This window comes from Salmo trutta, chromosome 39, assembly GCF_901001165.1.
Source record: "Salmo trutta chromosome 39, fSalTru1.1, whole genome shotgun sequence".
Taxonomy (NCBI): domain Eukaryota; kingdom Metazoa; phylum Chordata; class Actinopteri; order Salmoniformes; family Salmonidae; genus Salmo; species Salmo trutta.
The window spans coordinates 12372019-12399403 of NC_042995.1; the positions used below are offsets into that span (position 1 = coordinate 12372019).

A 27385-nucleotide genomic window follows, 5' to 3' on the forward strand; every position below is an offset into this window, starting at 1 on the left:
GGATGCACCTGAGCTCAATTTCGAGTCTCATAGACAAGGGTCTGAACACTTATGTAAATAAGATTTTTCTAAAAACCTGTTTTCGCTTTGTCATTATGGGGTATTGTATGTAGATTGATGAGGGAAAAAAGTATTCAATCAATTTTAGAATAAGCGTAATGTAACAAAATGTTGAAAAAGTCAAGAGGTCTGGATACTTTCCGAATGCTCTGTATCTGTTCCTATTGCCATGTGTATGCGTACAAGTGCGTGTACGTGTAGTGTGTGTGTTTCCATTGTCTGTGCATTATAGCTTTGTGGGAAAACTGTTATCATACACTAATGCACCTGAGAGCTCTGAAATCTATAACCATCATCTAACACTCACACACAAACAAACACACACACACACACACACATTGACATTACTGGAAGTGCCTCAGTCTCTCCCTCTCTGATAAACATCTACGAGGAAAGATTCTCTCTTTTTTTATCTCTGTCAGGAGAGAGAGAGAGAGAGATTGAGAGAGACATAGTGAGAGAGAGAGAGAGAGAGAGAGAGAGAGAGAGAGAGAGAGAGAGAGAGAGAAAGACAGAGAGACAGAGAGACAGAGAGAGAGAGAGAGAGAGATATGTAAGTACTACTCCATTACCCGTAGGTAATTCACATCAATGTAAGCTGAGATCAATGTGAAATTGAACTGGAAATGGTTATAATGGCATGTAGGCCAGGCCTGCGTTTACATGTTGTGATGTGCTGTTAGGCTCACACTGTAAAATAAAACGCTCATTTATACGGTCATTGTTGTCATTATCAACTGTAAAATACTGTGAAATATTTTACTGCAGCATACTCTAAATTATGGTCCATAGTGGGAAAATGTTGTGGACAGGGAAAGAATTCCTGTATTTTCATATTTTTGAGTGCAATTTTTGGGGGGAACCACTAGTGGGTGCATGGTATTTTCTTCTGGCTCAGTAACATATTTTAAGGCGTGCCTTGTCAGAGGATATGTTTGTTGCACCTGTTAGTGAGAGTGCTGTACCAATTTAACTGGTATGCGGTAGTAGTGCCCCATGAATTTAAAATGTATAGGGGACAGATTGGAGTGGCAGCAAGTCTTAAACCACTCATGGTTGAGCATTCTGCCATGTCATGTTGGTCTGTTTGGACTTTTAGTTGGAAGCCTTTGTTAATAAGGCCTCTAGAAGTGTAAGTAATAAAAAACCCATATATTCATTTCCATGCTGTAATCTGCTTGCACCAATTACATGTAATTACAATAAAATACTGTGAATTAGAAACCCCATCTCCCCTCAATGAATTTAATTAATTCACTCATTCATTACGATTACAGTAACATTTGCTTTGTTACTGTATAATACAGTCAATTATACGGTATTGTACTGTGTCATTACACAGTTCTTGCTTTGATTCTGTATTTAGATTACAGTAGGTGTACTGCAATATGAAATACAGTAACTTACTTGCCAATGAGCTGCTTTGAAGTTACAGTGTCAGGGAGGGAAAAGCACATTCAGGCCTTAGCCTAGCATTGATCCATGTTGGCTATTATGGCCAGTCTTTCTCCATGCATTCCATCACATTATTGTTCTAGCCCAATTCCACTTTTTATTATTAACTAGTGTGTGTGTGTGCGTGCGTGCGTGCGTGCGTGCGTGTGTGTGTGTGTGTGTGTGTGTGTGTGTGTGTGTGTGTGTGTGGTGTGTGTGTGTGTGTGTGTGTGTGTGTGTATAACCGGTCTATACAGTAGATTCTGTGTATACAGTACAGTAGAACAGCAGAAGATAAGTCAGTCTATCGAGGTGTGCAAGGATGCCGGCTGGCGCGGGTCGCCATGGTAACTAAAACACCGGTTCTCTAGAAATCCGTTGTTGGTGCTTAAGGGCATGAGCAGAGATATAGAAAGTAATGAGATGATAAATTATTGTCGGTAAAGCTGAAGGCCTGGGTAGGGTGCTTTACATCTGTGCATGTGAAGATACAGTTGATTGCCCGCTAGGCAGTGGCGGTTCTAGACTATTTCAACTGGGGGGGCCAAGCTGGGGCCAGTTGTACTGTTAGAGGGGCCAGTTACATTAGACGTTATTGTTGTCATATCGTTTTCTTCACTGCATGGCAGGCATTAGCAGTCAAAAGGCCATGTTCATAATCATTAGTGTTCCGCGTTGCCACTGTCTAATAACGGATGTAAAAAAAGAACGATAGCAAAAATTTGTTATGTAAAAATTATTTCATACTCCACATTTAGGGGGGGCACAAGGGGGTCCAAAATTGTTGTCACAGGGGCACTTTTAGACCTACCCGTTTTAACGTTTAAACCCTTATTTACAAATACCACAATGGACACCGATTACATTTACATTGGATGCAGGATCCACCACTCTTGTACTAAACTGTTTCTTAGCGAAGTAACCTACCGATAGCCCTATAGGCCTACTCTGGTTTTCTTTAGGCCTGTATAATTCATTCAAATAGAATTAAGCATGGCAATAAATCCAAACCAGCTTCGAATGCTTCCCCAGTTTCCCACTTCACTCCACTCATTCCTCCTTTCTTTTATTGTCCTTTAGGCTACTTCATGTTCTTTACTTTAATCAGGCTACCTGGTTATCAAAGATGGAGAGACAAGTCATCCTCCTAAAATATTCCACGCAGCATCATGCGCGTGTTCGGTGGCAGTCCCGCGCCGCAGCTGAGTTCCCGCGGGCAGCACTGTTGAGCGCTGGAGAGGGGAACAGACCTGCATTCTAAAGCGGTGCGCTTTTTCTACGGTTCTCTCTCTCTCTCTCTCTCTCTCTCTCTCTCTCTCTCTCTCTCATCCACATTGCAGTCCTGTCACGTTCCCTCTGCTCCCCCCATCCGCCTCAACCGCTCCAGGAGAGGAAAGGAGAGAGGGAAGGAAGAGTGCAGCTGAAAAGCAAACAGACATGTCGACAGCCAACGCATAAAGTCTCCCATCGGCTGTTCGTGGATTTCTTCGCGGGACCTGAGTGAGTAAAGACCTCGTCTCTGCAGATCCACTGCCGCTGTATGGTTCTTAGCGCTAGTGGGAGGGGAAGGGGACGCAGACAAAGGCGAATATAAATGTTTTGCGTTAGTGCCAAGGATTTAGTGCCTTAATAGGTTATATTAATGACTATTTGGACACGCAGTAATTCTATAATTACAATTGTGCCCAGTAATGTTACTAATTGACATTATTGTATGGATGTAGCTATTCACATAGTCTTGATTTTGGATGGTGCGTTGTGTTTCTTGGGAAGAGGGGCCGGATTGCGCCAGGCAGGGAAAGCTCTGTATCGGCCCTGGTTGGACAGTGGGTTCGTGAGGAAAGGTAGACGCTGGGATTATGTGACATGAATATGTGTTGTAATAAGCAGCTGCCGCGGTCATTGCTGGTTGGTTTGCGCCAGGGTGCAGGGCCTTGGGATGGAGAACAGGAGGAGGAAGGTAGGAAGGAAGGAAACAAGGAAGGAAGAGTCACGAAAGAAAAGCAAAGTAGGTCTAACCACACCTGTTCTGGATGCATAGATGAATGGATAGATGAGTGGATGGATGGATGAATAGATTTCTGTGAGAGAGAGAGATGAAAAATGAGAGAGGGTGACAGGAGAGAGGGGCCTGAGTTATTAGCCAATCAAGTGGCTAGAGCAAGTAAACAGTGTTGTCTTGTAGGTCAGACAGTCATTACCCAATGAGGACCAAATTGCAATACTTCAGTAGTGTCTACTTAAATATTGATCCAGCACAATATGTTTAACGTCATAATTATAGTGTGAAAGGGATACTAGAATCCACTGAATACAAACCTGCATGTATTTATCCACTGAATACAAACCTGCATGTATTTATCCACTCAATCTACAAACCTCTCTCTCTCTCACACACACACACACACACACACACACACACTCTCTCTCTTTCTCTCCTTATATGTCTCTCCAGCCAGGGAACACTGTGTGCAGGGAAAAGGAAGGCTTTTGATACAATCAATATCAATAGATTTGAACCGTTTCACTTGGAGCTCTCCTGTGTGTGTCTGTGTGTGAGAGAGAGAGAGCGAGAGAGAAAGAGACACGATAGCCTTGACTGACTGACTCACGGTTTCTCATGGTTACGCAATCAATCCTCTCTCTTCAGCACAACATTCTGCTCCTCCTCTCCTCTTTTCACAAGACCCTCAGTCCTCTCTTTTCCTTTCTCCTCTTATTTTCTCTCTCTTCTGCTCCCTCTCTTCCTCTGCTCATTTCCCCCTCACTCCAATCTTCTATTTTCTTCTCTTCCCCCGTCTCTCATCTTCTTTTCCCTGCTCTCCAGTCTTCTCTTCATATCTATCATCCTCTCCTCTCCCCCCTTGTCCTCTTCCTCTCATTCCATAATCACCTCTCTCTGACATCTCATCTCAGGTTGTCTGTTTATCGTACTGCAGTATTTTCCCAGCCACTGATTCACATCATTACCTTATCATCACCTTTTATTACATTATCCTTATTGTTACATTATCATGACATTTTATTATATGGTCCTTGTTGTTACATTACCACTGTACTTTATTGCATTACCCTTATTGTAATATTATCGTTGCCTTTTATTACATTATCCTTATTGTTACATTATCGCTGTTGTAGTTGCTGTTATTGTTATCATTGCATTATTCATTATTCTTTTTTTTACCTTCATTATCATGTCCTTCTTCAGTGTGTGCTAGATGCTTCTAAACTAATCTCATCCAGCAGCCAGCCGGCTCTCTGTCTCTCTAAAATGCAGGAGCAATTGAGCCTGGGGACGGCTCTCTGTCTCTCTAAATGCAGGAGCAATTGAGCCTGGGGACGGCTCTCTGTCTCTCTAAATGCAGGAGCAATTGAGCCTGGGGACGGCTCTCTGTCTCTCTAAATGCAGGAGCAATTGAGCCTGGGGACGGCTCTCTGTCTCTCTAAATGCAGGAGCAATTGAGCCTGTGGACAGCTCTCTGTCTCTCTAAATGCAGGAGCAATTGAGCCTGGGGACGGCTCTCTGTCTCTCTAAATGCAGGAGCAATTGAGCCTGGGGACGGCTCTCTGTCTCTCTAAATGCAGGAGCAATTGAGCCTGGGGACGGCTCTCTGTCTCTCTAAATGCAGGAGCAATTGAGCCTGGGGACGGCTCTCTGTCTCTCTAAATGCAGGAGCAATTGAGCCTGTGGACGGCTCTCTGTCTGTCTAAATGCAGGAGCAATTGAACTGGCTAGTAGCTTCTGATTGTTATTGTTTTTTATTAGTAGCCCATTACCTTCTGCATGGTGGCCTCCAAGTTACATGAATCAGGCAAAGAGAGACTCCTGATTTAGATGTAATTTTCCTGGTTAAAGACAGCATAGAATTATACTGCATCTCTTGTTTTCTAGTGCAGTCTTCTCCTCTCATCCATCCGGCCCTGTGTTCATAATATATTATTTTATTGTCATCATCAGCATTGCTCTGACTGTCATTATGATTTTAAAGCAGCCTCTTATGTCCCAAAGAGGTCTTCAGATCCTCTCTCATGCTATCTGCTGTATTATCATGGTAATCAACCTAATGTATTATAATGGCCTTGGATTGCTGTTGTTAGTTCCTTGTTGATGAATGTAATGGGTGTTTTCCACATCACTGTCTGGTATGGAACCTGAAGTGTTATGTATCCTGAACCGTGCTATAACTCCTATATAAATATATATACTATAAACTTTAATTCTATTATAATTAAGCAATAAGGTCAGAGGGGGTGTGGTATATGGCCAACGCAGGGTGTCTAGACATAGCCTTTAGCCGTGGTATTGTCATAGGCGTCGTAAGGATAGGACCAAGGCGCAGCGGGTAAAGTGCTCATCTTCTTAATTTATTTAAAGAAACCACTTAAACAAAATAAACGAACGACGAAACAGTTGCATAAGGCTCCCAGGCTATACAGAAAATAACCACCCACAAAACACAAGTGAAACAAACCTCAACTAAATATTAGAGGCAACGACAACCAGCTTCCTCTAATTGGAGGTCCTACCAAAAACCCAACATAGAAATAGAAAACTAGATTTAAACATAGAAATAGAAAACATAGAACCTAAACCAAAAACACCAAAACACACAAAACAAACACCCCCTGCCACGCGGTGTTATATTGGCCATATACCACACCCCCTTAAATATAGCACTATAACTCATATATCTATATACGATATAAAACAATATTTTCACTCATGTGAAAACCAAGTTAATTCTGGTACCAGTCCAAGTGTTGGTTCCAGGATGTGAAACCAGAGTACTATTAGGAACAGTAACGTTAATGCGACGGTGCCAGTAGTTCATAAACAAAGGGACATGCATAAGCATCACTCTGCTGGGTCTGAGAGGATCCCATTTAACAGTAGCCATGTGTGTGTTTCTGGATGCAGTGCGGTGAGGGGTGGGTGTGTGTTGCTGCCCTGGGCTGGGCTGAAGGCAGAGGAGGCAGGATGCTGTGGCTCTCCCTGCTGTCTGTGGTGGTCCTGGGTTGTGTGACCCCAACCCAGACACACACTCATACACACACCCCGACGCCCACCTCCACACACACCCCTATGGTGGACAGTTCGGAGGAGGAGGTGGACGAACCGTGTTTCGAGCCGTGCACGTGCGAGGTCAAAGAGGGCGTGTTGCACGTGCACTGTGATGGGCGGGGCTTCACTAACGCCAGCCAGGTGACTGCACTGCATTACCTTAATCTAATGTACTTCATATTATAATATACATACTGCAGTAGTATATTAATAAACAACCCTGTTCTGCACTGTACTGCATTACTGCACTAAATGTACTGTTTCTGTTTTGGCGTATGTGTATTTGTATATGATTAAATAAAGTCAACCAACCAATCAATCAATCAACCAATCAGGTGTCCCAGTCTTGGCTCCGCCCCTTCAAGCTCAACCTGCAGAGGAACTCCTTGAGGCGTCTCTATAGCAACGGCTTCCTGCACCATGGCAATGCTGTGGCGATAAACCTAGGCAACAATGCGCTGCAGGACATCCGTGCCGGGGCGTTTCATGGTCTGGGGACACTGAGACGCCTCTACCTCCACGAGAACAAGCTGGAGGTGTTCCGCAACGACACCTTCTCTGGCCTGGAGGCACTGGAGTACCTGCAGGTAGGCCTGACATCATTACTACCCATCAGAACCATCAATAAACACTGTGGTCTATCCTCATCAATAATCACTGGGATTAGTCCTCATCCATACTTACTGTGACAACGATAATCAAAAAGTTATGTGTGATCTCCTGAGCCTGATGAGTTCCTGTTTGTGTCAAAGTGTCACATTCGAACACTTTGACTTTACCTCTATCCCCTCTACCTACAGGCCGACTACAATGTCATCAAACGCATCGATAGCGGGGCGCTACGCTACCTGCATAAATTACGAGTGCTCATCCTCAATGACAACCTGATCCCTGCTCTGCCTCCTCATCTCTTCAGGTATCTACCTGCTTATTAAACGTGCCTTACCATGTCCACATCATGGGTCTGTTTCTCACTCTGACCAAGATAACTGTCTGAAAAAGTTTTCAATCACATTTATAACATGCATCGGTCATGTTGCTTATTCTTTAATAACATGATCACCAATTCCAATTCTTCGCAATGTGGAAATTTCATTTCTGAATTTAAATGGAATTGACCTCAGCCCTAATGATCCCTTCCACCCCCAGATCTGTGTCTCTGACCCACCTGGACCTGCGGGGGAACCGTCTGAAGAGCCTGTCATACGCCGGGACCCTGGAGTACGTGGGCCGCAGCCTGATGGAGCTCCAGCTGGAGGAGAACCCCTGGATCTGTGGCTGTGAGGCTGTCCAGCTGCAGACCTGGCTGGGACACATCCCCTACACTGCAGTGGTGGGGGACATCACCTGCGAATACCCCTTCCACCTGCACGGAAAGACCTGAGGGAGATACCACGCAAAGAACTGTGTGCCGGAGAGGTGGAGGGAGAGGTGGAGAAGGAGGGAGAGAGGGAGAAGCATGGAGGGGTACAGCCTCCTCAGCATCCGCCCTCTCACCCGAAAGCGAACCCCAACCATGGGAGGCCCAGACCCCACCAAGCCGTCCTCCATGGTTCACCATCAGAACACACATACCTCATCTTCGTCGACTTCTTCATCATCGGTGGAGCGGAGGGAGAGAGAGAGGTCCCCTCGGCCCACCAAGCGTCCCCGGCCCTCCAGGACTTCCCCCACCCAGCGTAGCCTCCTCCCCAACCAGCCCCCTCCCATCGCAGGGTACCAGACTCGCCCCCCTATCCCTATCATATGTCCTCTGGGGTGTACCTGTAACCTCCACATCTCAGGTACAGTTTGGATGGGACTTCTTTGGCTCAGCAGTATGACATCACACACAGCAGGGTGACTTCCTGATAACAGATATAAACAACAACAAGATTTGAATTTGCCAAGACTGCTACTATTGTGCTCTTCACAATGTGGGCACGTCACAAGGGACACAAACTAACAGGGACAATCATGGCACTATGCACAGGGGACAAATCTGATTTACGATGTTGTTTGTAAACAGGAAATCGCCCCTACTGTGTCTGATAATGTCATACTGCTGAGACTAGCTTTGCATATGTGCTCAATGCAAAACACTTTGGGCTGAAATGTATGAAAATAGCTGAACAAACAAAGTTGATTGAGTGTAATTGTTCCAGACCTAGGGTTGACAGTCAACTGTAAGGAGAGCGGCTTCCATAACGTGTCCCAGCTCACGCCACGCCCCCTCAACGGCCGGAAGCTGTACCTCAGCGGAAACCTCATCCAGCGGATCTATAAGTCAGATTTCTGGAATTTTTCCAGTCTGGATCTACTTCACCTGGGAAACAACCGGATCTCCTTTATTCAGGTTGTCATTAGACAGGGGATCTCCTTTATTCAGGTTGTCTTTAGCCAGGGGATCTCCTTTATTCAGGTTGTCATTAGCCAGGGGATCTCCTTTATTCAGGTTGTCTTTAGCAAGGGGATCTCCTTTATTCTGGTTGTCATTAGCCAGAGGATCTCCTTTATTCAGGTTGCCATTAGCCAGGGGATCTCCTTTATTCAGGTTGTCATTAGCCAGACGATCTCCTTTATTCAGGTTGTCATTAGCCAGAGGATCTCCTTTATTCAGGTTGTCATTAGCCAGACGATCTCCTTTATTCAGGTTGTCATTAGCCAGAGGATCTCTTTTATTTAGGTTGTCATTAGCCAGAGGATCTCCTTTATTCAGGTTGTCATTAGCCAGATGATCTCCTTTATTCAGGTTGTCATTAGCCAGGGGATCTCCTTTATTCAGGTTGTCATTAGCCAGGGGATCTTCTTTATTCAGGTTGTCATTAGCCAGGGGATCTCCTTTATTCAGGTTGTCTTTAGCCAGGGGATCTCCTTTATTCAGGTTGTCATTAGCCAGAGGATCTCCTTTATTCAGGTTGTCTTTAGCCAGGGGATCTCCTTTTTTCAGGTTGTCTTTAGCCAGACGATCTCCTTTATTCAGGTTGTCTTTACCCAGAGGATCTCCTTTATTCAGGTTGTCATTAGCCAGGGGATCTCCTTTATTCAGGTTGTCTTTAGCCAGACGATCTCCTTTATTCAGGTTGTCATTAGCCAGGGGATCTCCTTTATTCAGGTTGTTATTAGCCAGGGGATCTCCTTTATTCAGGTTGTCTTTAGCCAGGGGATCTCCTTTATTCAGGTTGTCATTAGCCAGGGGATCTCCTTTATTCAGGTTGTCATTAGCCAGGGGATATCCTTTATTCAGGTTGTCATTAGCCAGGGGATATCCTTTATTCAGGTTGTCTTTAGCCAGAGGGTCTCCTTTATTCAGGTTGTCATTAGCCAGGGGATCTCCTTTATTCAGGTTGTCTTTAGCCAGAGGATCTCCTTTATTCAGGTTGTCATTAGCCAGGGGATCTCCTTTATTCAGGTTGTCTTTAGCCAGAGGATCTCCTTTATTCAGGTTGTCATTAGCCAGGGGATCTCCTTTATTCAGGTTGTCATTAGCCAGGGGATCTACTTTATTCAGGTTGTCTTTAGCCAGAGGGTCTCCTTTATTCAGGTTGTCATTAGCCAGAGGATCTCCTTTATTCTGGTTGTCATTAGCCAGAGGATCTCCTTTATTCAGGTTGTCATTAGCCAGGGGATCTCCTTTATTCAGGTTGTCATTAGCCAGAGGATCTCCTTTATTCTGGTTGTCATTAGCCAGAGGATCTCCTTTATTCAGGTTGTCATTAGCCAGGGGATGTCCTTTATTCAGGTTGTCATTAGCCAGGGGATCTCCTTTATTCAGGTTGTCATTAGCCAGAGGATCTCCTTTATTCAGGTTGTCTTTAGCCAGACGATCTCCTTTATTCAGGTTGTCATTAGCCAGGGGATCTCCTTTATTCAGGTTGTCATTAGCCAGAGGATCTCCTTTATTCAGGTTGTCATTAGCCAGGGGATCAACTTTATTCAGGTTGTCATTAGCCAGGGGATCTCCTTTATTCAGGTTGTCATTAGCCAGAGGATCTCCTTTATTCAGGTTGTCTTTAGCCAGACAATCTCCTTTATTCAGGTTGTCTTTAGCCAGAGGATCTCCTTTATTCAAGTTGCCATTAGCCAGGGGATCTCCTTTTTTCAGGTTGTCATTAGCCAGAGGATCTCCTTTATTCAGGTTGTCATTAGCCAGAGGATCTCCTTTATTCAGGTTGTCTTTAGCCAGACGATCTCCTTTATTCAGGTTGTCTTTAGCCAGAAGATCTCCTTTATTCAGGTTGTCATTAGCCAGGGGATCTCCTTTATTCAGGTTGTCTTTAGCCAGGGGATCTCCTTTATTCAGGTTGTCATTAGCCAGAGGATCTCCTTTATTCAGGTTGTCTTTAGCCAGGGGATCTCCTTTTTTCAGGTTGTCTTTAGCCAGACGATCTCCTTTATTCAGGTTGTCTTTAGCCAGAGGATCTCCTTTATTCAGGTTGCCATTAGCCAAGGGATCTCCTTTATTCAGGTTGTCATTAGCCAGACGATCTCCTTTATTCAGGTTGTCTTTAGCCAGAGGATCTCCTTTATTCAGGTTGTTATTAGCCAGACAATCTCCTTTATTCAGGTTGTCTTTAGCCAGGGGATCTCCTTTATTCAGGTTGCCATTAGCCAGGGGATCTCCTTTATTCAGGTTGTCATTAGCCAGGGGATCTCCTTTATTCAGGTTGCCATTAGCCAGGGGATCTACTTTATTCAGGTTGCCATTAGCCAGGGGATCTCCTTTATTCAGGTTGTCATTAGCCAGGGGGTCTCCTTTATTCAGGTTGCCATTAGCCAGAGGGTCTCCTTTATTCAGGTTGCCATTAGCCAGGAGATCTCCTTTATTCAGGTTGTTATTAGCCAGACGATCTCCTTTATTCAGGTTGTCATTAGCCAGGGGATCTCCTTTATTCAGGTTGTCTTTAGCCAGAGGATCTTCTTTATTCAGGTTGTCATTAGCCAGAGGATCTCCTTTATTCATGGTATCTTTAGGCAGAAAATCTCCTAGGGTTCAGATTGTCTTTAGCCTGAGGCGTCATACACGGGGAGCACTGATGGCCACGTTTGATATCTATGATTTATTTACACGTAAAAAATAAACATTAGGCCTATAAATTGAGGGCCCTGTGGCACAATGGACATGAAGTCCCTGTATTTACCTTCTCTTTCTCTGTCTCTCTCTCTTTCTCGGTCTCTCTTTGTCTCTCTCTCTTTCTGTCTCTCTCCCCTCTCTCTCTCTCTCTCTCTCTGTCCCTGTCTCTCTCTCTCTCTGTCCCTGTCTCTCTCTCTCTCTGCCTCTCTCTCTGTCCCTGTCTCTCTCTCTCTCCCCTTTCTCTCTCTCTCTCTCTCTGTCCCTGTCTCTCTCTCTCTCTCTCTCTCTCTCTCTCCCCTCTCTCTCTCTGTCCCTGTCTCTCTCTCTCCCCTCTCTCTCTCTGTCCCTGTCTCTCTCTCTCTCGCTCTCTCTCTCTCCCCTCTCTCTCTCTTTCTCTCTGTCTGGTTCTCCAGGAGGGAGCGTTCTCCAGCCTGCCGACCCTGAGGAGTCTCTACCTGAACGGCAACAACCTGCAGAGGCTTAGCCCACACATGTTCCTGGGTCTACTTAACCTCAGGTAGGACTGACTGCCACACACACACTCGCTCACACACACACGTTCCTGGGTCATGTATGATCATGTCTCCTTGCAGGTACCTGTACTTTGAGTACAATGAGATCGGTGTGGTGGAGGCGGGAACGTTCAGCCCCATGCCGTCTCTCCAGCTGCTCTTCCTCAACGCCAACCTGCTGAGGTCACTTCCTGTCGGAGTGTTCCAGAGCATCTCCCTCTCCCGCCTCAACCTCCGCAACAACCACTTCCTCAGCCTGCCTGTAGAGGGGGTGTTAGAGCACCTCACTGGACTGGTGCAGGTATGAGGAGGAAGGGAGGGGTGTTTGTAGGGGGTTAGGTGTGTGTGCAGACAAGGTGTGTGTAGTATTGGTATAGGTGTGTGTAACCTGTATGGGCACAGGTGTGTCTGTCAGTCTGTCTGTCTGTAAAGGGGATTCTAGAGCATCTAGTCAGATGTTCCTCATTTTGTATGGCACCAATCACATTTCTACGGAAACAGACTGAAATAAAGCTTTTCTCATCATCTCCTCCCAGGTGGACCTGCAGCAGAACCCATGGGAATGCAGGTGTGATGCGGCCCCTCTGAAGCGCTGGCTGGAGGGCCTGAGTGCGGTGGTGGTGGTGGGGGAGGTGGTCTGTCACTCACCAGAAGAGACCACAGGTACCGGGGGCTAAGGCTCATGGCAGCACAGTTAACATTCTAATTAAAAGCATGAGCTGGCGCACACCCAGAGAACATTATTTTGTGTAGATGTGCTTAATAACGGTGAATAAACTGTAAGCTATAAAAATAAATCGAGTCGCACACTCTCTATATATATAAAAACTGGGTAAAACAGCAACATCTGAAGGCTTCCGAACGTCTGCCGAAACATTGGTGTTTTACCCCTATAAATGACTGGGAGTTTATATACTGTATATATAGAGTGTGCGACTCTTTATTTCTTTTTCTAGCACAGTTAACATTACCACACCATTCACCATGCCTCTCCCCTTGACACGTCCCACACTTCCTAGGTGTGAAGGAGTGTCTATGTGAATTCATTAATCGGGCACCACTTGTTTGTTCTGAGTCAGCAAGTCAGCATTTAGCAACAAGGGATAAATACAACTTATCACATAGTTCTATCTGAAGGTAATTGAGTACTGTTAAATGGCAAGGCAATGCATTCATGGAGAACAGAAGATCCTTTATGAACAACGGATTTATTAGGAAATAACCAGGATAATGTGCTGAATGTAAAGGATGAATGAATAATAAACATGTTGGTATAATGCTAAATGAAAGGAAGGGAAAAGGTGAGGGGTATTTCTATAGTATTTGATAAAATGGAAAAAAGTCCCGGAGATTGAAAGTCCTGAAGCGAAAACCCGCAGACACTCGGCCCTCCATGGACTGAGTTTGACACCTGTGGTTTACGCTATTAGCGTTTCCTTCTGCTGTGGGAATTGTGATCGAATCAACATATTACCCGCATTCAATGAAACATACCAAAAACACAAGACTTAGTATGTGATTTTGTTTAAGCAGAGCACACCGGAGGAGGATTCTATTGCATTGACAGACACGAGCGTTCGCGCGAAGATGTGTTTGTTTTGAGATCAATGCATGTAGCCGCGTGTGCACATTTGTTCATATTCTATGCTAGTTTGTGAGTTATTAGCCCAGTTGTAGCTCATTTCTGGTCAGCAACAAGGGAGTGATTACTTCCTACAAGACCACAAAACGTACATTTCCAGTCAACGTTGAAAAGCGAGTCAGGTAGAGATTTTTTATATCTTAAAGGGGCAGTGTTGTATTTTGAGACCGGCTTGAATAAGCTAAGAAGCCAATAGGCAAAGGGTAGCGTATGTTTTGTCTGACTCTCTGTAATGATAATGGTATGGGAATAATAATGAATTGTATTTTGTCTTGTGGTTTCTTGCATCATACAACACAATACAACAACATTTTCAGTCACATACACAACATGACCAAAAGTATGTGGACAGCTGCTCGTCGACATTCCAAAATCATGGGCATTAATATGGAGTCTGTCCCCCCTTTGCTGCTATAACAGCCTCCACTCATCTGGGAAGGCTTTCCACTAGGTGGGACATTGCTGCTGCTTCCATTCAGCAACAAGAGCATTAGTGAGGTCGAGCACTGATGTTGGGCGATTAGGCCTGGCTCACAGTCAGCTTTCCAATTCATCCCAAAGGTGTTCGATGGGGTTGAGGTCAAGGCTCTGTGCAGGTCAGTCAAGTTCTTCCACACCGATCTCGACAAACCATTTCTGTATGGACCTCGCTTTGTGCACAGGGGCATTGTCATGCTGAAATAGGAAAGGGCCTTCAGCAAACTGTTGCCACATAGTCGGAAGCACAGAATCATTGTATGTTGTAGCGTTAAGATTTCCCTTCACTACGAATAAGGGGCCTAGCCCGAAACATGAAAAACAGCCCCAGACTATTATTCCTCCTCCATCAAACTTAACAGTTGGCACTATGCATTTGGGCAGGTAGCGTTCTCCTGGCATCTGCCAATACCAGATTTGTCCGATGCCAGATGATGAAGTGTGATTCAACACTCCAGAGAATGCATTTCCACTGCTCCAGAGTCCAATGGCAGCAAGCTTTACACCACTCCATCTGAGGCATGGCATTGCGCATTATGATCTTAGGCTTGTGTGCGGCTACTCGGCAATGGAAACCCATTTCATGAAGCTCCCGACGAATAGTTATTGTGCTGACTTTGCTTCCAGAGGCAGTTTGGAACTCGGTAGTGAGTGTTACAACCGAGGACAGATGATTTTTACATGCGCTCAGCAGTCCCGTTCTGTGAGCTTGTGTGGCCTACCACTTCGCGGCGGAGCCATTGTTGCTCCTAGACGTTTACACTTCACAATAACCGCACTTACAGTTGACCGGGGCTGACTTGCTGTAAAGTTGGCATCCTATGACGGTGCCACGTTGAAAGTCACTGAGCTCTTCAGTAAGGCCATTCTACTGCCAATGTTTGTCTATAGAGATTGCATGACTGTGTGCTCGATTTTATACACCTGTCAGCATCGGGTGTGGCTGAAATAGCCAAATTCACTAATTTGAAGGCTTGTCCACATACTTTTGCATATATAGTGTACTTGTCTGAAGGACACGTGGCTAAAAAGGTTAATGTTTTCAAAAGTCTCATGGAATGTATGCCTACATTGAACATACACATTGGCTGCTACTGTAGGCTGTATCATGGTAATGGTGCCGGAGGGGATGGCTGCCGTTTTTTGTGCTCCTAACCAATTGTGCTTTTTTGTGTGTTTTTTCGCATTGTTTGTAACTTATTTTGTACATAATGTTTCTGCTACCATCTCTTATGACCGAAAATAGCTTCTGGATGTCAGAACAGCGATTACTCACCTCGAACTGGACAAAGATTTTTTCTTTGGATATACTCCCGGACCAGGCCCAAATCCCCGTCATTCGCATGAAGAAAAGAGGGAGATACAGGTGGCACAGATCCGGGTGCCTTGTGAGAATTCTTTGGCGAGTGGGTAACCCGCCTCTACCATCCGTTCTATTCGCCAACGTGCAATCACTGGAGAATAAACTGGATGAGCTCCGTTCAAGACTATCCTACCAACGGGATATTAAAAACGGTAATATCTTATGTTGCACAGAGTCGTTGCTGAACGACGACACGGAAATTATACATTTGGCTGGTTTTTCTGTGCATCGGCAGGACAGAACAGCTAAGTCCGGTAAGACGAAGGGTGGTGTGTGTCTACTTGTCAAAAACAGCTGGTGTGCAATGTCTAATATTAAGGAAGTCTCGAGGTATTGCTCAGCTGAGGTAGAGTACCTCATGATAAGCTGTAGACCACAGTATCTACCAAGAGAGTTTATCTATATTTTTTGTAGCCGATGCTGGCCCTAAGACCACACTCATCGAGCTGTATAAGGCAGTCTTGAAGAGGGCGTGGCAATGCCTTTTCCCCCTCAAGAGACTGAAAAGATTTGTCATGGGTCCACAGATCCTCAAAAAGTTCTACATCTGCACCATCGAGAGCATCCTGACCGGTTGCATCACCGCCTGCTATGGCAACTGCTCCCGCATCTGACCGTAAGGCGCTACAGAGGGTAGTACGTACGGCCCAGTACATCACTGGGACCAAACTTCCTGACATCCAGGACCTATATACTACTAGGCTGTGTCAGAGGAAGGCCCAAAAAATGGTCAAAGACTCCAGGCATCCAAGTCATAGACTGTTCTATCTGCTACCGCACGGCAAGCGGTACCGGAGCAAAAGGTCCAAAAGGCTCCATAACAGCTTCTACCCCCAAGCCATAAGACTGCTGAACAATTAATCAAATAGCCACCCGGACTATTTTTATTGACCCCCCCCCCCCCCCCCCCCCCCCCCGTTTTTACACTGCTGCTACTCGCTGTTTATTATCTATGCATAGTGACTTTACCCCTACCTACATGTACAAATTACCTCGACTAACCTGTACCCCCGCACATTGACTTGGTACCCCATGTATATAGCCTCATTATTTTATTGTGTTACTATTTTTTACATTTATTTCTACCTTAAAACTGCATTGATGTTTAAGGGCTTGTAAGTAAGCATTTCACGGTAAGGTTGTTGTATTCGGCACGTGACACATTTCATTTGACATCATGGAACAGCTTTTTCAATAGCTACAGTATTTACAAGTCATCTAGTTATAACAAACATAACCACACCATGGGACTACAGAATCCTAGTGTGGGACTACAAGATATGGGAGGTGGCTCCTATAATTATTATATAAATAAGTGTCTAAATCAAAATGTGTGACTAAGTCAAATCTAATTTCTAGACCGGCTTAGGGAGATGGCAGCATTAGTGGGACATCAGGTGTAGTGGTACGTGTGTGTTGGAGGGTACTATATTATGGTCATTTTGCAACCCAATGTTTTTGGGTTGTTGCTGAATGTGTTTTGTGCACAAAACATTTTTGGGGGGTTAGTGTGACATCATTGTAGTGTGTGTGGCCAGGTTTCCTAGATGGGGTGACCGTTTGAAACCATTCCGTCAATTATTGTTCAACAATCTATCTTTTGGTGTTAAAATGAATAGTTATTGGTAATGTTTTAAAATATAATAACTACTCATGTAAGCAGTTATATTTTATGAAATCAGATTTATAGTACTGTCCCACTTCCCTTGAATGTAGTTTGAATAGTGGGACAGGGACCTTTTCAGCTGTACAAATGCACAAAATGAACCTTTAATCAATTCAAATGTATTTTCCTTCATTAGATATTGTAAAATACATTGAAATATGTTGTTTTAGTTGTTCATAACAGCTCTGAATCGATGCTATACAGCAAATGAACAGCATAGGATGACGGTGGAAGGAATCAGAGGGTTGTGACCTGTAAGAAAGGGAGGATGGGGAAAAAGGCTACATTTATGAAACGGGACAGAATGTGAAACCATATTACACCAGTTAGCTTGAAGAAATAAAAGAGATTGGAGGCACTTTTGGTGCTCTCCACTGTTCTCCATGGAGAAGTAGTTTAGCTGAGTCGTAGTCTTCCTCAGTCTTGTCTCTGTCTCTGACAGGCGTCTGAGTACCCTTTGAAGGCTGATTGGTCTGTGCATTGTCCTATGCTGGAACAGGTTTTTTTTTGTGCTAATTTATAACAAAATATATATCACATTTACATAAGTATTCAGAGCCTTTACTCAGTATTGAACAAAAGGGGGGAGGGCTCCTGCTGGGAACTTGCTGTGAACGTGGCCCCCCTCTTCTTGTGTTCTCTGGCCAGTGAAGGGAGGTCTTTGCGTATTTTCAATGTGGTTGATGTCTGGCATGGATGTGTGAAGTTGACGCTCCTCTACACAGTTGTGCAGTGTAGGTGAATGCATGGGGCTCTTCCACTGTTGTTCCTATATTTGTTTGGTTTGTTGCTCTTCATTGACTTAAAGAAAGTGCCTTTCTTTTCATTGTGTATCTTTGTTGTAGGTACAGACCTTCGCTCTCTTTCCCTGGATCTCCTCTGTCCAGACCTGGACACCCACCAGGCCACGGTGGAGAACCAGGGGGAGTGGAACAGCTCCACAGCCCCAGACGGTGATTTCTCTCTGGGCTACCCCGTGCCAGGCCATGGCCCCCTGGGTCCCCTCACCAAGGCTTCCATCCCTCTGTCGGTGTTGGTGCTCAGCCTGCTGGTGCTGTTCGTGTCGGCGTTCTTTGCGGCAGCAGCGCTGATCGCCTATGCCCTGAGGAGGCGGGACAAGCTGCCGTTCCGGCGGCAGGGTGAGGTGGATCTGGCCGGGATCCAGATGGAATGTGGGATATTCACCGAGCAGCAGCACCACAGGTTACCGGTACCAAAGACCCCTCCTCCTCTGTCTGCCTTGCAGCATAGCCTCGTCTACGATAGCATCCTTCCCGTCGACCCTGGCCCTAACCCTAACCTCAGTCTCTCAACACACATGTGCAGTAGCCCAGTCTATAAGAATGAGGAGGATTCATTGGTGAGGCAACAACAGCAGCAGTTCTCTGCTTCTAAAGAGAAAGGGAACGTGGGAAGATACCACCCGTCGGGGGAGAGAGAGAGCGAAGGACACTATCGTTTGGTGGCAGAGAGAGAGAGAGAATGGAATATGGAGGTGTCCCCCCCCTCCATCAGTACCGTTGCCGGGGCAGTGGGACCCCCTCTTTCAGATCTCCGTGGAAACGGGACCCTCTGCCCAACGGTCATAGACAGCCAGGGCCCCACCCCCAAGGTGGGATTTGTTGACTGCCTGTTTGGGATCTCCGGAATGTCCGCCGCCGTCCCAGAGTTCCGAGACCTGCCGGACAGGTATACACGTCCCCCACCACCCCGCTATCCCCACCCTGCACAACCCCCTCAGCCCCCCGAACCCAAAGAGGAAACTAGACCCAGCCAATCACTCGTGGTTACTACAATGACAGCGTGCGCGGGGCCAAGCACTAGTAATCAGAGCCAGAACTCAGAGTTTCCGCGAGAGTTGAGAATGAGACTCAGTACCAAGCCGGATTACATGGAAGTCCTGGACAGATCTTACCAGTTCTAATAGATAATGTTACGATGGAACCACTGGCGATGACAAGAAATGACTCCTGTACTATGTCATGTCTTGAAAATGTAAACCTGTGTGTGGGGAGAGCTGTTAGAACTAGGAGGAAGTTACCCTTAGATGAGGTTTTGGAAAGGGTAAGCTGATCCTAGATCAGTGCCTGAGACTAGCAATTATTTTTTCTACCATTGATGACTAAGTACTAAGTATCAGGCTTTTTTATTCCCAGCATCACAAAGAAAGACAATGTGGTGGGTGTGTGTTCATTGTGTATCTTTGTTGTAGGTACAGACCTTCGCTCTCTTTCCCTGGTGGGTGTGTGTTCATGTTAGACAATATAGTGGGTGTGTGTGTGTTCATGTTAGACAATATAGTGGGTGTGTGTGTGTGTTCATGTTTGCTCTCTAAAGACCTGCTGATGAGATACTCAGTTGTCTGCCTCTCCAATAACATCAGGAAGCACAGTGAGAGAGAGAGAGACTGAGACACAGGAAAGATATGAGTCAGGAATTAAGTGGTAAAGAGGGGGGTGTAAACGCAGAGTCCCAGTCTGATGGGCGTCTAATGTAGCATGAACACTTTCCATATGAAAACAATGTGGAAGAGGTGTTGAAGTGTGTTTACCCTGGACACTACATTCCTGGTATTAGTGTCACTGTGTCTGTGGACCACAGGCGGCTGGTGGTACCTTCATTGAGGAGGACGGGCTCATTGTTGTGGCTGGAACAGAATAATGGAATGGTATCCAAACATGTGTTGGGTACCATTCCATTCACTCCATCCCAGCCATTATTATGAGCCATCCTCCTCTCACCAGCCTCCTGTGGTGTGGAAAGAGGGAGAGGGAGATATGACACAGCCAAGTGCCTTAGTAACTAGCAGCCAAGACCTGGGTCTAATACACATGTCCGATACTTTCAAAAAAGTGCTTGAGATGAGTTTGGATTTAGCTTACACACTTATGGGGCTATTCCGTTGGTGCCACAGTTGTACTGGGCAAACTAACTCAAAGGCAGCTCAAGTACAGTATTTGAATGTATTTGACACACGTATTTGACCGGGGCCTGCAAGCAGCCAGCAAGTGGTCAAGGCTTATTTTTCTATGAACACAGATCTATTTATCTAAACAGAGGTTTGAATACTAATGGCCGGGACTCAGAGCTGCTCTGGGAAATTGAGGGCCCTATTCAATCAAAAGCTGAAACGGTATTTCCCGGATTATAGTCAAAAGTAGCCTTCCTCATGTGAAGAGACAGAGGAGTATATTTGCATTTGTAAGAGTTTATTTGCGTTTGTATGTTTGCATTTCCTGAATAGGGCTCTGAGAGTGTTTGTTCTCAGGTGGAATATAAGGACCTTTGGGATGTGAGAGAACCATGAGACACAGCTATAAACTCCTAAAGGGGATGTTGACTTAACTACTTTCATCGGACAACGGCAGTCAAGTCACTTCATTGGATTTAAAGTGGGAAAAAGAACAGAAAACCAGGACGAAGCGTTTCGACACGGGACAGACACTTCTATGAAATATCGATTATTATCTTTTAAAGGAGGTACCTTTTTATGCTTTTATCTCCTACAAATATTAGAGGAAATTGTGAATATATTTATTCTTAGTTTCTTGTGTGTTGGAGCTTTGCTACTGTATGGGATCATATTATATCAGTGTATAGCAGAGATGGCCAGTCCTCCTGGAGAGATACAGGGTGGTTTCCACTGGTTACCACAGCCACAAAGTCAAGATTGGCCGCATATAAAAAATATATGGGATTTTTTTGTTGGCTTTTTGGTCTTCATTTCAGGTTAGGGTAAGGCATAAAGTTAGCCATGTGGTTCATGTTAGGATTAAGATTATTGTTAGGTTTAAAATACAATTTTAAGAAGAGAAATTGTAGAAATAGGCAGAGTTTAACCATAATTATGACTTTGTGGCTATGGAAGCTAGTAACGACCCTACTGTAGGTGTAGGCTTTTGCTCCAGCCCAACATAAACACTTCATTTTAGCGATGAAAAGCAGCTTGTTCAGATGGTATCTCTGCAGGAGGAAGTTTGGCCAGCCCTGGTGTAAAGGACAGTTCTGCATCTGGTTTAGCGTTCTCTACAGTGACCACATCATATATACAATAAAGGGTGCTACTCTAAAACCATGGCCTGAATTACACTGTGCCTCACACACACACACACACACACACACACACACACACACAAACAAACACTGGCCCAGAGAAGTACATTTAGAGCAGGCTCTTTCATTGGTGTTTGATGTCGTATGTCACACACACAGTCACACACACATACACACACATGCTCCGCTGTCCTCTAATGATGCATGAAGGCAGTATTTTGAGGTATGAAGTCTATAAGCAGTGTTAAGCCCTTACAAACAAAAAGGGGGGGGGAGAATAAGAATAAAAAGCGTAACAGAGAGTAGAACGAGAGAGGCCTTAGGACATGAAACATTGAAGGATATAGATAGTCACTAATAGCGTGAAATCTGCCGTATTAATGGTAGGAAATCTATACAATCTTTTTGTGAGGAGAACATCTTAGGCTGGGGAGCCTAGGGGCAGTGAGTGTAGTGCGGTGCCATGTGGTGAATTCATTTGGTCTTTGAGGTCTCTGCCGCCTGCTGTTCCTCTGACTACCACAGGAGGGAGACCAACAATCTGCTCTTAGAGCCACAGTTGAGGTATCGCAACACAAACGCACATACACGCACGTCTAAGGAGCTATCGAGGATGGGTTCATACCTTTCCATTTAGTCCATTTCAGCCTATGAGCCTGTTTTCCTCTCCTTCATTCTCTCTGCACACACATACAAACAACCCACCGGCCACAGGCGTCAGTTCAACATCTACTTTTGATTTACCTAATGTGAAATCAACAAAAAATGCCCCCATATCATTGGATTTATACAAAATGCCCTTACGTTGATGACTTTGCAAATCCAATCCGTTTTCCACGTTGATTCAATGTCATCACATAGATTGTTTTGGTTGAAATGGTGTGAAAACAACGTTGATTTGATCAGTTTTTTCCCAGTGGGAAACCATACATCATGGCATTATGTTATATAAATATATTCAAGCACTGAAGGTAAGTCAGATTGACTCAACTTCGTATCTACTTTTCTAATAGACACACCCACGCATAAATTGCAAAGCATGACATAAACATCAAGCGTATTTTACTCTATCTCAACATCTCTGCACATTCAAGATTTATATCCCTCTTTTTGCCTGCTAGAGATCATATCGGATCTGCTGTCAATCCACTCCACTCCGGGACCAGGCCATCTAGAATCTTGTCACCAGCCCAACTTGTCATTTAAAACATTGTTTTTGTGTTTAATAATCCCTTATGCACAGAAGGACACTAACCATAAACCAGCGCTTCATATCATACAAAACCTGACACATTTAAACATTGTCAATAATCATTTTAATTCAAACTCAGAAAACAAAACTTCCAAAATGTCCTCTTTGTTTCCCTTTACGATATCCTGTCCCTAGGAATTTTTCCAAAGAGCTAAGTGCTTCTTTTTCCATAAAAGAACCACTTGGTCAGCGTTTCATCCTACCACACTGATTTAAAAGCCCAAAAGTTGACTATAAACAAAACCTAATAATACTTATAATTTCATTGTATTCCCCCCAATCCTTAGTTTTAAACTTCCTCAATGGTTTATGTGATTGACCATGCCTTTCCTTCCTCTGAGTCTGGCTGTGGGCGCCTGACCTTCTCGCTGTATTTGTCTCAACACCCCTCTCTGGTATCTCTTGCCTCTGTTACTTCCCTCAGATCTGCTAGCCCCAACCCTACGAGGTTCTGTTTGATGGCACAACTTATCTCGGGACGCATTCCACTGAGGAAAGCAATTTTTAATTGCTGATATTATGGGGCATCAAATCCATCCACTACCGGGGGTTCTATTATCCCACTATCTGCGTTGAACACGTCCTTTACTCTCTCTAGGTATTGTCTAATATTATCATTATCTTCTTGTTTACCCTCGTGAACCTTAGAGAAATCTGCATGTCAGTAATGGTGGTCCCTCAGATTATTACACAGTTGTGTGATTTTCTCGACATATTGTCCATCTGTCGCCCAGGGCACTACTATCAAATCACCATGTCCTAGTACCCAATTCATTTGTTTAACCATTGTCTCCAATCTTTCACCATTTAAAACGCAAATGAAAAAGGTATTTCAAATAACCAAATGCAACCTAGCTAATTTCCAAAGCATATGTAATTGTTTTATTACAGGTACCAAAACTATACTTCAAGGGCTTAGAGCGATTGACTTCACCAATTTAAACGCTATTAGCGCGCACCACCGCGGTTACACTCACCCCCTTACTAAGAGCGCGTCCTCGAGTTAGCTTGCGACTCTACGTCGTACAGGAACGCGCACGCCGGCCAGGCGCACGCACAACTATAATTAATTTGCATTGTTCCTGCGAAATAAAATTAACTCATCCTATTATCCACCTTTCTGACCTGACATTGTTTCATGCAATGGAAACATTATAATGTTAGCATACATTCACTTCCCTTTCATTTCCCTGGTGTTACTAATCAATCAAACCACGAATCAATATCCAGAATTTATCACATCACAAAATGCTTCTTTCCCGCCAAACATAGCCCAGCGATTACCTCTTTTCAAACAGCGTTCTGCCTTACCTTTATCGTAAGATTAAAACCAATGTTACAACTGTATCTCTCTTTCGGCTTCACACTTATGATATGTCTATGACCTTATATGTACCATGTAAATCGGCAAATTTATATAATACTTAATACAATTTATTACTACTCCCTTTAAACCTATCCGCTCATTATAATTCATTCGATTTCGGTAACTGTCTCTTCAATTTAAACTAAACAAGCCATCAAAACGTTCGGTTTATATCTTAAACAACCACATGGTTTCATTCAAACCATAACAATTACATTTCAGTCCCATAGTGCATGGGCTGGGATCTGAACCCGGGCCTCCCACGTGGCAGGCAAGAATTCTACCACTGAACCACCAATGCTATTGCTTAGAGCTGCAATTTCGGTGGTTGTTTACAGGGTGTTTTACAGTTTCTGGCGAGATGTCCCGTTCTATCGCAGTTAAAACACCGCTTCTCTCCGTCTCTGTCAGCGTGTCTCCCTGTTTTTCCCCTTCTGTCCACGGAGTCTCTGCTCCTCCCCGCTATTTCTCCTAGGTTTGCTATCAGGTACTCTGTTACCCCGACAGTTACTGTTAGATGCTCTATCTCAACCGATTCACTCTTTTTACAGTTTCGACCTATTTTATTGCAGTGTTTACACAGAACCTCACATTCTCTAGCGAAATGACCCGGTTTGTTACAGTTAAAGCATCCATTTCCCCCTTTCTTTTATCTATTCCTATCCGGACTTTGGTTATGGTAAACGAGTCTACTGGGGGCTCTGGGTTGTGCAGCACCACCAACACGCTCTCGACCCCAAGTTCTCATCATTATATCGCCCTCTGTTTCTATCCACTTTTTAAATAAAGTGGCTAAATCCTGTCCTCCCTGTATCTCTTCCTCTCTACCTCCCTCGGCTCCCCGAGGACCAGCATATGGGGGAGGGGGTAACGGTACGGGCGGCACTGGATGTGGTTGCCTCCGTCTCACTACCACCACCTCGTTATCTAGGTTCTCCCGCCACCCCTGGTCAGCCAGGGAGGGGTATAATTTGGGTTTAGTTGTTGTCTCTGTGTGAGCCGTGGGAGTCCTCTCTGTCTTTTCCTGTTCCTCCTCGTTACTTTGTTTTTCTTTCCCCATTTTCTTAAGTTTCTCTATCATTGTCAGTCCTCTTCTCTCCTTCTGTCTGGCTTTCTCCATTGCTTCCTTAATTTTACCTTCTCTGGGTTCTCCCGCTTTCTTCCATTTCCCCTCTGCTTTCTGAATTTTCCGCTTCAATGCTCCCAGTATTCTACCTGGCTCACCTTCTGTGGGAGCTCCATCGGGGGACAATACCCAACCATCCTCTATCCATTCCATATAGAGTTTCTCTCCTCGTCTCTTCCATTCCTTCCCTCCATTGATTTCGAGCGTGGATTTTAGAGCCTTTAATACTCTCTCCGCTTCTTCACTGGTAGTCATGTTTTTGTTTTACTGTATTATTTTTGTTTTTATTTCTAACTATTTGATCATTTGTCCCTTATTTAAAGCACGTTAACTATTTATTTAAATCAACTTGTTCCAACCTATTTAGTTAAACTGGGTTCTTATTTTAACCTAATTATTTGGAACCGGAGTTATTCAATACAATTCAAATATCACTCCATAACATTTCAACCCAATTATTTAAACTCGTGTTTTACAGTGTCAAGCTTCAAACATCAACTCAATTGATAACTCTCCAGTTGAGTCAACAATATCTCTCATTTAAACCATATATTCTTCAGAACCAACCACTCCCGCAGTATGGGCCTTTGTCACGTCCTGACCAGCAGAGGGAGGTATTGTATCAGTTTTGGTCAGGATGTGGCAGGTTTTTTGTATGTTAAGGGTTTGTGTTGGGGATTGGACTCCCAATTGAAGGCAGGTGTGTTGAGTTGCCTTTGATTGGGAGTCCTATATAGAAGGGTGTGTTTTTCTTTGGGATTGTGGGTAGTTGTCCTTGCACTGCGTTGTATGTGCCTGCAAGACTGTTGCTGTCGTCTTTATTGTTTTTGTCCAGTGGATACTTTACTCCTTTTTTTAAAATAAAAAAACACGAGTATCCACATACCTGCTGCACCTTGGTCCATTCTTGATGACGGTTGTGACAGAACTACCCACCACAAAAGGACCAAGCAGCGGAAGAGGAGGAAGCCACAGGAGAACAGGGTGGATGAATGGACATGGGAGGACGTCCTGGACGGCAAGGGAGTCTACACTTGGGAAGAGATCCTGGCCGGAAGGGATCGCCTCCCATGGGAACAGGTGGAGGCACTCAGGAGAGTGGAGGCAGCTGGACAGAGGAACCAACGCGAACGTTATGCTGGAACACGGCTGGCGAGGAAGCCGGAGAGGCACCCCCAATCCATTTTTTGGGGGGGGCACACGGGTAGTTTGGCCAGGCCAAGGAAGAGCTGTAAGCCAGCTACCCGTGATTACAGGGACGTGCGTATGAGGTGGAGGGCGCCATGTTACGCTGAGGTACGCACCATCTCGCCTATACGGACGCACAGGCCAGTCCGCCCTGTACCAGCGCCCCACATGTGCCAGGGTGAGGTGAGCATCGAGCCGGAAGGGGTGATGCCAACCCTGCGCTCAAGACCGCCAGTGCGCCTCGAAGGTCCGGTGTTTCCCGCTACACGCACTAGCATGGAGGTGCGTGTCTCCAGGCTGGCACGTCCAGTACCAGCCCCACGCATCAGGCGTCTAGTGCGTCAGCCTAGCCTCGCCAGTCAAGAGTCGCCAGAGCTGCCCGCCAGTCAAGAGTCGCCAGAGCTGCCCGCCAGTCAAGAGTCGCCAGAGCTGCCCGCCAGTCAGGAGTCGCCAGAGCTGCCCGCCAGTCAGGAGTCGCCAGAGCTGCCCGCCAGTCAGGAGTCGCCAGAGCTGCCCGCCAGTCAGGAGTCGCCAGAGCTGCCCGCCATTCAGGAGTCGCCAGAGCTGCCCGCCAGTCAGGAGTCGCCAGAGCTGCCCGCCAGTCAGGAGCCGCCAGAGCGGCCCGCCTGCCCTCCGGCCCAGCCCGAGCGGCCCGCCTGCCCTCCGGCCCAGCCCGAGCGGCCCGCCTGCCCTCCGGCCCAGCCCGAGCGGCCCGCCTGCCCTCCGGGCCAGCCCGAGCGGCCCGCCTGCCCTCCGGGCCAGCCCGAACGGCCCACCTGCCCTCCGGGCCAGCCCGAGCGGTCCGTCTGCCAGGGTCAGCCCGAGCGGCCCGCCTGCCCTCCGGGCCAGCCCGAGCGGTCCGTCTGCCAGGGTCAGCCCGAGCGGCCCGCCTGCCCTCCGGGCCAGCCCGAGCGGCCCGCCAGTCAAGAGTCGCCAGAGCTGCCCGCCAGTCAAGAGTCGCCAGAGCTGCCCGCCAGTCAGGAGTCGCCAGAGCTGCCCGCCAGTCAGGAGTCGCCAGAGCTGCCCGCCAGTCAGGAGTCGCCAGAGCGGCCCGCCTGCCCTCCGGCCCAGCCCGAGCGGCCCGCCTGCCCTCCGGCCCAGCCCGAGCGGCCCGCCTGCCCTCCGGCCCAG

General features: G+C 45.8%; 1 pseudogene; it reads left to right on the forward strand.

Moving 5' to 3' along the window:
• The first annotated feature begins 2739 nt into the window (after positions 1–2739).
• On the forward strand, positions 2740–21594 carry LOC115179657 (SLIT and NTRK-like protein 3; annotated as a pseudogene).
• Positions 21595–27385: the final 5791 nt, after the last annotated feature.